Genomic DNA, 10,970 nt, shown 5'->3' on the forward strand with positions numbered 1-10,970 from the left:
CTTTTCTCCTTCTTCGTCATCTCTTCCTTCAATTATTTTCTTCTATCTCCTTCTCTTCCTCCTCCTCCTCCTCCTCCTCCTGCTGTTTGGCTTTCCTTTGTATTCCTTTGTATTCCTCCCCCTCCTCCTCCTTCTTACTTTCACGTTAATCATCATAATAATCAACACACACACACACACACACACACACACACACACACACACAGTTGACTTACCAAGGTAGATGTGTGTGTGTGTGTGTGTGTGTGTGTGTGTGTGTGTGTGTGTGTGTGTGTGTGTGTGTGTGTGTGTGTGTGTGTGTGTGTGTGTGTGTGTGTGTGTGTGTGTGTGTGTGTGTGTGTGTGTGTGTGTGTGTGTGTGTGTGTGTGTGTGTGTGTGTGTGTGTGTGTGTGTGTGTGTGTGTGTGTGTGTGTGTGTGTGTGGAAACTAAGACACCTCTCCACATAAGGGAAAGAGGAGGAGGAGGAGGAGGAGGAGGAGGAGGAGGAGGAGGAGGAGGAGGAGGAGGAGGAGGAGGAGGAGGAGGAGGAGGAGGAGGTAGGGGGGTTTCACATCCTCGACGACCTCCTCCTCCTCCTCCTCCTCCTCTTCCTCTTCCTCCTTCTTCTGAAACACATCAATACATCACCAATCAGGTCATATGTGCAAGGAGGAGGAGGAGGAGGAGGAGGAGGAGGAGGAGGAGGAGGAGGAGGAGGAGGAGGAGGAGGAGGAGGAGGAGGAGGAGAAGAAGAAGAAGAAGAAGAAGAAGAAGAAGAAGAAGAAGAAGAAGAAGAAGAAGAAGAAGAAGAAGAAGAAGAAGAAGAAGAAGAAGAAATTATATACTTTGAGAGAGAGAGAGAGAGAGAGAGAGAGAGAGAGAGAGAGAGAGAGAGAGAGAGAGAGAGAGAGAGAGAGAGAGAGAGAGAGAGAGAGAGACTGTCCAGAAATCTCTCTCTCTCTCTCTCTCTCTCTCTCTCTCTCTCTCTCTCTCTCTCTCTCTCTCTCTCTCTCTCTCTCTCTCAAAGCATATAATTACTTCTTCTTCTTCTTCTTCTTCTTCTTCTTCTTCTTCTTCTTCTTCTCCTCCTCCTCCTGATTAGTGATGTATTGATGTGTTTCAGAAGGAACACATATATATAATTTAATTAAGCAGGTGTATGGCAGGTGTGTGTTGGGGGTGACAGGTGTGGGGAGGGGGGAGGTGGGGGGTATGTGATTGTGTGACAGGTGTGTGTGTGTGTGTGTGTGTCATGTGGCATTGGTGAGAGAGAGAGAGAGAGAGAGAGAGAGAGAGAGAGAGAGAGAGAGAGAGAGAGAGAGAGAGAGAGAGAGAGAGAGAGACTGTCCGGAAATCTCTCTCTCTCTCTCTCTCTCTCTCTCTCTCTCTCTCTCTCTCTCTCTCTCTCTCTCTCTCTCTCTCTCTCGTGCACACACACACAATACACACACACACACACACACACACACACACACACACACACACACACACCTGTCACACAATCACATACCCTCCACCTCCTCCCTCCCACACCTCCCACACCTCCAACACACACCTGCTTAATTTAATTAAACCTTTAAATGAGAAAACAGGTGTGTGTGTGTGTGTGTGTGTGTGTGTGTGTTGAGAGAGAGGAAGAGGACGGAAGTGAGTCATGGGTGTACACGTGGTAGTAATAGTAGTAGTAGTAGTAGTAGTAGTAGTAGTAGTAGTAGTAGTAGTAGTAGTAGTAGTAGTAGTAGTAGTAGTAGTAGTAGTAGTAGTAGTAGTAGTATTCACCGTGATGCTGTGAAGAGATGCTGTGTGTGTGTGTGTGTGTGTGTGTGTGTGTGTGTGTGTGTGTGTGTGTGTTAGTAATCTTGTATCGAATTAAGTGTTTTTCAAGAGACTGTACTGTTTTTGGTGTTGAGGTTGACAGAAGCACCTCAAAACACAGCACCACAGTGACTCTCAACACCACAAAATGATTAAAAAAAATTCCTTCAACACCACAATATTGAGAGCACCACCACACAGCACCACCGCACAGCACCATACACACCCCTAGACACAACACAACACCACAGACACGCAAAATAATATTCAACACCAAAATCAACACCAGCTTCTGTCACCACCACTAACATCTGGCTAAAATTCCAATGTGTTTATGAAAGTATTGGTGTTGTAGTGTGTCTAGGTGTATTTGAGAGAGAGAGAGAGAGAGAGAGAGAGAGAGAGAGAGAGAGAGAGAGAGAGAGAGAGAGAGAGAGAGAGAGAGAGAGAGAGAGAGAGAGAGAGAGAGAGAGAGAGAGAGAGAGATTATTTATTATTTATTTATTGTTTCACATTTAACAAGTAGTGAAATATAGAAATATGATAAAATACTGGTGATATGTAATAAGATTAATACAATACAACTTTTTATAACTCTGGTCAATAATAGATGCAACACAAAAACACAGAATACTCACAAAATATTAGATAGCAAGGCAGTGAGTAACACGCATGCACGTCTTTCATGGCTGGTAGCATGGACGAAGCGTTTCCCAAGGCTGTAATGAAACAAGTGGAATTAGAATCCATGAAAATATATAGATAACAGATTATCATTATTTCTTATCCTGCTTGACTCTCATTTTCTCAGAATTGGTGTCATGGTGGGTTTAGACACAAAATAATGGTCTATCTCAATGGCTGTATACATTTTTAATCGTTTCCTCAACAAGAGCCTAATCTGACGTCACTCACGCTTAAATCTCACCAAACCTGAAAGACACGTTAGCCTTTACAAAAAAATACAAAACACAAAGGGAAGAAAAAGAGATATAGAGAGATAAAAAGGAGGTAGGTCAGGGGAAGGGGTAAACCAGAGTGTGCTATGGGGTCACGGTGGTTGCAACAGCCTGCGATTCACGTCTCAATGTCTGACGGTCTTAGCCTGTTCTAACCTGGCCAAATGTCACTTTTAGAGTCACATCTGACATATCATAGGAATCCCTCAACAGAAATGTTTTAAGTCGTTTCTTAAAAAGTTCAGTGGTGCCGCTGCTGCTGCTGCTGCTGCTGCTGCTGGCTCTGACCTGTACCGGAAGCCTACTGTAAAATCTCAGAGCACACGCATGAAAGGCTCGGAAACCCACGTCCGCGTTCCGTCACGGCCGGTTGAGGTGGCAGTCATCAGGTGCGTGCCTCACAACTGTATTAGCCTCAAAGGGATGCAACAACTGTCTTAAATAAACAGGCTTTCCAGCAGTTGCGGCTCAGTGACTTGGCGCACAAATTTTACAAGCAATCCAAACTTTAGCAGCCAACCGACGCAAACCAAACTTAGGGTTACTCTCGGAGCGTGTGGACCCCTGGAAGCAGTAGCAGTTAAACATGCAACACCCGTCACGCACAGCATATCTAGCCCACTCTAGACGCACAACATCTCCATGCTTATGTCTCGGCCCCTAACATAAGGCACACATCTCAATATGTAGCGTACAGTGTTACCATTGGCAGGCTGGTGAATTTATAGTTTAAGCCAATGTCCCCAATCTCTAACCTAACCTAGCCTAACCTAACGTAACCTAACCTAACCTAACCTAACGTAGTGTGTAATGGCTTAAACTATAATAAAACCGGCAGGCTTATCAAAAACAGGCTTAACTTTATCCTACAAGTTATCTACACTTTGAAGATAAACATTTTTAGCAACCAAATATTCCACACTTTACTCTCCTCTTTAGAAACAAGACAAATTATCTTAAGACGAAGCTTCTCACTGAAATTCACTTCCAAATTATTTAATCCTTTAGTGATCCTGTGAGGCACCACCTACCTGCTATACCTGCTGTGCCTCACCTGCTCTACCTGCTTACCCATCTCATCAACTGCTACACACGGCCCACTTTTCCTCCAGCCACCCCCACACTAAGCTTTACAGGCTAAGAAAGCTTACAATACACTCAAGCAAGATTACAATACACTTACAATAACAGTGCATAAAATATTGGGTGAGTTTCGAGCCAGCAGGACATGGCTGTAAACATCTTTTGAGATAAGACGTATGTAATCTCATCTCACTACCTATCATATTACTATCATTAATAACCTACCACCAAAACTTGATTAAAGGCCCACAGTGACTTCAACACTTCATATTTTTGTAGCAATAGTAGTTAGAGTACTTTCTTTAGTGAGTCAAGGAAGTTTTCAAGACCGCCAGCTGTTAAGTCCTTTCCTGGAAGCGGCAAAGGGTGAATAAGGACTTTCGCTAATATATACATTATCTACCTTTAATTTATAACATCTACGTCATTATAAGGCGCCACAGGACTTTGCTGCGTTACCTGTTAGTGAATAAATGTGACCAAGTACCTGATATGCGAAGAAGGAAGCTTTGAAGATCGCCAGACGTTAGTGTCACGTAATGGCGGCGGAGTAGGAGGGTAATCTTGATCTTGATCTTAAGTCGAGTCTCTTGTGTTCGTGTTTTTATTTCAATATTTCTTTTATTTGTTGTTCTAAGTTAGATGTTATGGTTTATAAAAATGCTTAGTTATTTATAAAGAGTATTTATTACCATTAAAATGCCATTTATTGAGATTTTTTTTTATTGTAATGCCATATGTTTTTTTTTTCTTAATTTCTTCTTATTATTCTTTCTTGTGTGTGTGTATGTGTGTGTGTGTATGTGTGTGTGTGTGTGAAAGAGAAAGTCAAACATATTGTGTCTAATTATGGGGTGTTGTTAAGCCATATGGGTGAGAACTGAGTGATTTTCAGTGGAGAGAGAGAGAGAGAGAATGTGTGTTTATGAGGGAGAGAGAGAGAGAGAGAGAATGTGTGTGTTTATGAGGGTGTGTGTGTATGTGTGTGTGTGTGTGAGAGAGAAAGTCAAACATACTGTATCTAATTATGGGGTGTTGTTAAGCCATATGGGTGAGAACTGAGTGTGATTTTCAGTGTGTTACCGGTGACACTGTGAATTAATAGTTCAGCCTTCATTTACTAAGTATTGGAGGGCATTATAATATGACAATAATGGCTCCTGTCTTTTTATCTCTTTATTTTCTCTTCTCTGCTTTATTTTATTTTATGTGAGGGTGACCTTGTGACCTCCTAAACACAGTGCTATCTCCTGTGCTGAGCTAAAGGAATGTAATATTTTCTTCTTGCATATTAGACAAAGAATAAGAAAGAATTGATGAGTTCAGATACAACAAAGTATATTACAGTTTCCTCAATGTTATGTAGACCTATTAGCAAAATGAAAACCTCTGACAAGTATTATAAGTTTTTTTATAGGCCTATTAATTGTATGATAGGCTTCTCTTGTGGTATTTATGCCCCCCAAAAAACAATATCTAAAAAAATACATGTGAGTAATGTTTTCCATGAGAAATGTTAGTAAAAATGTTGTGTTTTGTTGTATATTGCATGACAAGCCATTGATACTAAAGCACACATTCACTTACTTCATTAATAAGAACTTCTGCTCTTAACCATATAATACGATGTCAGGTGCCCCACACACACACACACACACACACACACACACACACACACACACACACACACACAGCCAGAGAGAGAGAGAGAGAGAGAGAGAGAGAGAGAGAGAGAGAGAGAGAGAGAGAGAGAGAGAGAGAATGTGTGTTTATGAGAGAGAGAGAGAGAGAGAGAGAGAGAGAGAGAGAGAGAGAGAGAGAGAGAGAGAGAGAATGTGTGTTTATATGAGAGAGAGAGAGAGAGAGAGAGAGAGAGAGAGAGAGAGAGAGAGAGAGAGAGAGAGAGAGAGAGAGAGAGAGAGAGAGAGAGAGAGAGAGAGAGAGAGAGAGAGAGAGAGAGAGAGAGAGAGAGAGAGAGAGAGAGAGAGAGAGAGAGAGAGAGAGAGAGAGAGAGAGAGAGAGAGAGAGAGAGAGAGAGAGAGAGAGAGAGAGAGAGAGAGAGAGAGAGAGAGAGAGAGAGAGAGAGAGAGAGAGAGAGAGAGAGAGAGAGAGAGAGAGAGAGAGAGAGAGAGAGAGAGAGAATGTGTGTTTATATGAGAGAGAGAGAGAGAGAGAGAGAGAGAGAGAGAGAGAGAGAGAGAGAGAGAGAGAGAGAGAGAGAGAGAGAGAGAGAGAGAGAGAGAGAGAGAGAGAGAGAGAGAGAGAGAGAGAGAGAGAGAGAGAGAGAGAGAGAGAGAGAGAGAGAGAGAGAGAGAGAGAGAGAGAGAGAGAGAGAGAGAGAGAGAGAGAGAGAGAGAGAGAGAGAGAGAGAGAGAGAGAGAGAGAGAGAGAGAGAGAGAGAGAGAGAGAGAGAGAGAGAGAGAGAGAGAGAGAGAGAGAGAGAGAGAATGTGTGTTTATATGAGAGAGAGAGAGAGAGAGAGAGAGAGAGAGAGAGAGAGAGAGAGAGAGAGAGAGAGAGAGAGAGAGAGAGAGAGAGAGAGAGAGAGAGAGAGAGAGAGAATGTGTGTTTATATGAGAGAGAGAGAGAGAACATTTGAACATTTGAACATTTATTTATAGCCATTTCATACATTGTATATTTATATTCCATAAATTTTTTATTATGGCTAGCCTTTTTTAAGCGTAAGCTTTTCAGGCAAAACTAAAACTATAATATAACTAAACCTAAGCTAACAAACCTGGACTTAATATAAGGTACAATACACAGTAAGTACTTAAATGTTGTACAGAATAATTTTAAATGTTGCATAGGATTCTAAGGGTATTTATAAGATTAAATAGATATCAACATACATTTTCTTATACAGCAGTGAGTAAATTTAGTGATACATACATCTGCATAAACGATCATACACCTGTGTATGTAAACAATAATAAAAGAAATTAAAGAAAAGTAACATATATATATATATATATATATATATATATATATATATATATATATATATATATATATATATATATATATATATATATATATATATATATATATATATATATATATAAAAAAAAAGTAATACATACATTGGGGTCTGCATATAGATATTGATCTATTGGCATAAAGAATGGAACAAGTAATAGAGTACACAATTTAATATAATGAAAAAATAATTTAGATAATTATTATGAATTTAATACATGATGCATAGTGCGTATACAATAATGATAAATATAATAAGTTATAATTTATAGACATGGCCACATACAAGGAGTTGGGTACAGTGATGGGAGTCAACATTAATTAGTATTTATTAGTAGTTACTTATTATGTGTTGTTTTAGTTTGTTTTTGAAGGTAGCTACAGATGGTGAATTTCTAATGTTAGGAGGGATATCGTTCCAGTAAACAGGTCCTAAGTATAATGTAGATTGACGGTACTTTGAGATGCGATGGGGAGGAGGACGTAGTTGGCCACAGTGACGTGTATCATGATTATGGATGGGGGCATCGTTTTGCATAGAATACATTTTTTTATACATTTGAATGGATATAGCCATTTTTGTTATGTCCTCTAGTCTTAGCAACTGAGTTTGTTTAAACAGGAGTCGTGTATGTTCTAAGTACGTGCTATTTGTGATTATTCTAACAATTTTTTTAAGTTGGAGTTGAAGTGGTATCAGATAGGTAGGATAAGTGGTGCACCATATTGGATTGCAATAGGCAAGTAGTGGGTAGATGTGAGCATAATAAATACACTTCAGTACGTATGGAGGCATTAAGTCTTTACTCTGATGGAGTAAGGCAATGTGTCTGGATATTCGTAGGGTGAGATTTTCAATGTGAAGTTTAAAGGTCATGGAATCGTCATAGGTTACACCAAGGAATTTAATGTGTGAGGATCTTGAGATATTATTATTATTGATCTGGAGTGGAGGTAGATGGTGATATTTTTTTAATGAAAACAACATAAAGTATGTTTTATCGGTATTAATGGTAAGTCTATTGGATATGCACCATCGGTATAACTGATGTAGTTCTGTATTTACTGTTGTAATCAATTGTTCTGGGTGAGGACCGGGTAAGTAAAGTGTCATGTCGTCAGCAAATAAGATGGTTTTGGAGTGTGTAAATATATCAGATATGTCATTTATGTAAAGCAAAAAAAGAATTGGGCCTAGGATACTGCCTTGAGGAACTCCAAGGTGATTGTTTTTTAATGTGGAAAATTCACCTTCAAATACAGTTTGTTGGGTTCTGTTGGTTAGGTAATCTGTAAACCATGAGTGGATGGGACCACGAATGCCATAATGATATAATTTGTCTAAAAGAATTTTATGATTTACAGTATCAAAAGCCTTGGAAAAGTCAATGAATACAGACAGGACTGATAGCTTGTTGTCGAGAGCTGAGTAAATGTCTGAAGAAAAGAGATTTAGTGCTTGGAAAGTGTTATGATTGCGTCTAAATCCAAATTGTGTTTGATTTAGGATCTTATTTTTTTCTAGATAGCTTATCAGGAAATTTTTCATCAGGGATTCAAAGATTTTTGAGAAAATACTGAGGTTTGAGATTGGGCGGTAGTTTTTAGGATAATTACTCGGGCCAGTTTTCAGGATAGGAATGACTCTAGCTTTTTTTAATATATAAGGGAAAGTCCCTGTTGAGATAGAGTGGTTAAAGAGGGTGGTCAACGGTATGGAAAATATATCAGAATTTTGTTTTAGTACTTTAACTGAAATCTCATTTATACTAGAGTTTTTATTTTTTAGTGATTTTATAATATTTATGGTATCATAAGTAGATATTGCAGGCAACAGCATAGAATTTTGAAAATTAGCTTTTAGATAATGGGTTGGGTTTATGTGAGAGTTAGGTAGTTTATCACTTAGTTCTGGGGCAATGCTGCAAAAGTAGTTATTAAACGCCTCAGCTATGTCAAGGGGCTTATCTAAAGTTGAGTTATTATACTGTAGGGTTGTTTTGTCGTGCTTCAAGTTAGAAGTATTTCTAATCTGATTTATTGTTTTCCATATTTTTTTGGTATCATTTCTGAAATTACAAAAAAAATTTTGATAATAGTTAGACTTTGCATCTTTAACAAGTTTTGTAACATGGTTACGGTAGTTTTTATAAAAGGAATGTGATACCAAACCCAATTTATAGTTTTTAAAAAGCGTACATTTATACTTTATAGAATTAAGTAAACCACTAGAGATCCAAGGGTTTTGTAGTCTTTTAGTAGAAATGAATTTTGTTTTTATATGGAAGCATTCATTATATAATGTATTGATCTTATCATGAAAGGCATTAAAGTTTTCATTTGTATTGTGAGAAGATAAGATCTCATCCCAGTCTACTTTAGATAATTCATTTGTAAAAAGGTTATGATTTGTACCATTGAATATTCTAAAGGTGATTTTATGTTTATAGTCTAAAGTAAAATTTAAAGTTATATTAATAAATATAGGCAAATGATCAGTCAGGTTGAAATGGATGATGCCAGAAGAAGATGGTGGAGTAAAGTTTGTCCAGATCTGATCAAGTAAGGAGGGTTGACCAAGATCAGGATTGTCTGGGAATCTTGTTGGGCGAGAAATATGGGGAAAATAATTTAGGGCTTGCATTGAATTAAGAAAAGTATTTGTAGGAAGATGAGTTGAGTGTTCTAGAAGGTTGATATTAAGATCACCAAGTAGGATACTTTTACTACATCTGAATATGTCATTTGATAATATCTGACTGATAATAGTTGTGAATTCATTAACTGCTAAATGCTTACTATGGGGCCTGTAGACAACTGACATAACATATGAGGTATTTATTATTTTGACTTTAACTGTACAGATTTCTATATCATCATTTATAAAGCAGTATTCTTCGATTAATTCAAAAGAAAAAATATCCTTAATAAAGATTGTTATGCCACCATGTTCTCTATTTGTTCTCACGAGATTATGTGAGACATAACCATCAAGAGAATACAAGTGTTTTGAAGAATCTCGTAACCAAGTTTCGGTGAGTGCAATAACATCTGGAGGCTTTGGGAGACTATTTAGGAATGTTTTGAATACATCAAAGTTCTTATGGATTGATCTAATGTTCATGTGTACGATGTTAATGTATTCATCATCTTTATATTTTACTTCAGAGATGTACTCATTAATATTGTAGTATCTAGACAGAGAGCCAATGTCTGATTGTCCATTTATTTTGCTTATTACGTTAATATCAAAAGTAGATGCAGGTGTATTTGTATCATGGATGCTATCACTATAAAGTGATTTATATAAATTTTCCATAATATGTATATTGTACAGTATGGCGAAAAAAATAAATAAATAAAAAATAAATAAATAAATAAATAAATAAAAAAAATATATTTAAATAAACTCAGACAGCAAAATGTAATAAGAAAGATTTACTAAAATCAAGACTTAGTTCATGGCTCTCCAGGTGCAGCTTTTATAAATCTATTATATTGGACAAGATATCTCAGTGAATACTATAGGAATCAAGTGAAAGGAAACTAAATAAATCAAGACCGTGTTAGCAAAACTAGTAATTGGTAGAGAATTCATATGAAGCAATGGTAAGATATGGTAGTTGGAGAAAGGAATAAAGTTGAGGTAAGGAATGGCTAGAACAGGAATGGAGTCAGCAGATAGAAACAGGTTTAGAGTGAGTAGTCAGGAACAGTGTTGGAATGAGTAAATATGAACAGTATTGGAGTGTGTAGTGAGTAGTAGTGATTAGTGAGTAGTAGTGAGTAGTAGTGAGTAGTAGTGAGTAGTGAGTAGTAGTGAGTAGTGAGTAGTAGTGAGTAGTAGTGAGTAGTGAGAAACGGGGTTAGAATGAGCAAATGAAACATGATTGGAACAGGGTTGGAGAGAATAGAGTAGAACAGGGTTGGAGAGAGCAGAAGGAAACAGGGTTATGAAGAGTAGAGAGGAACAGGGTAGGAGTTGGGGAGTGTAGAAAAGAATAGGGTTAAAATGAGTAGAAAAGAAACAGAGTTGGGAAGAGTAGAAAAAAGAGGGTCAGGATGTGTAGGAAGGAAACAGGTTGGGGCGAAGGAACAGGGTTAGGATGAGTAGAAGGGAGAAGAAGTGAATAATAGAAAGGAAAAGGGTT

General features: G+C 38.1%; 1 long non-coding RNA gene across 1 annotated transcript in view; it reads right to left on the minus strand.

The window, feature by feature from the left end:
• The window catches only part of LOC135101671 (uncharacterized), a 15,902-nt gene extending 11,438 nt beyond the window's left edge, over positions 1 to 4,464 (minus strand). Inside the window, exons 1-2 of the long non-coding RNA XR_010269361.1 lie at positions 4,325 to 4,464; positions 2,434 to 2,514 (exon numbers count right to left, since the gene is read on the minus strand). This is a non-coding gene — a long non-coding RNA (uncharacterized LOC135101671). The remainder of the gene's footprint in view (positions 1 to 2,433; positions 2,515 to 4,324) is intronic.
• Positions 4,465 to 10,970: the final 6,506 nt, after the last annotated feature.

The sequence above is a fragment of the Scylla paramamosain genome, chromosome 6, assembly GCF_035594125.1.
Source record: "Scylla paramamosain isolate STU-SP2022 chromosome 6, ASM3559412v1, whole genome shotgun sequence".
NCBI classification, from domain to species: Eukaryota; Metazoa; Arthropoda; class Malacostraca; order Decapoda; family Portunidae; genus Scylla; species Scylla paramamosain.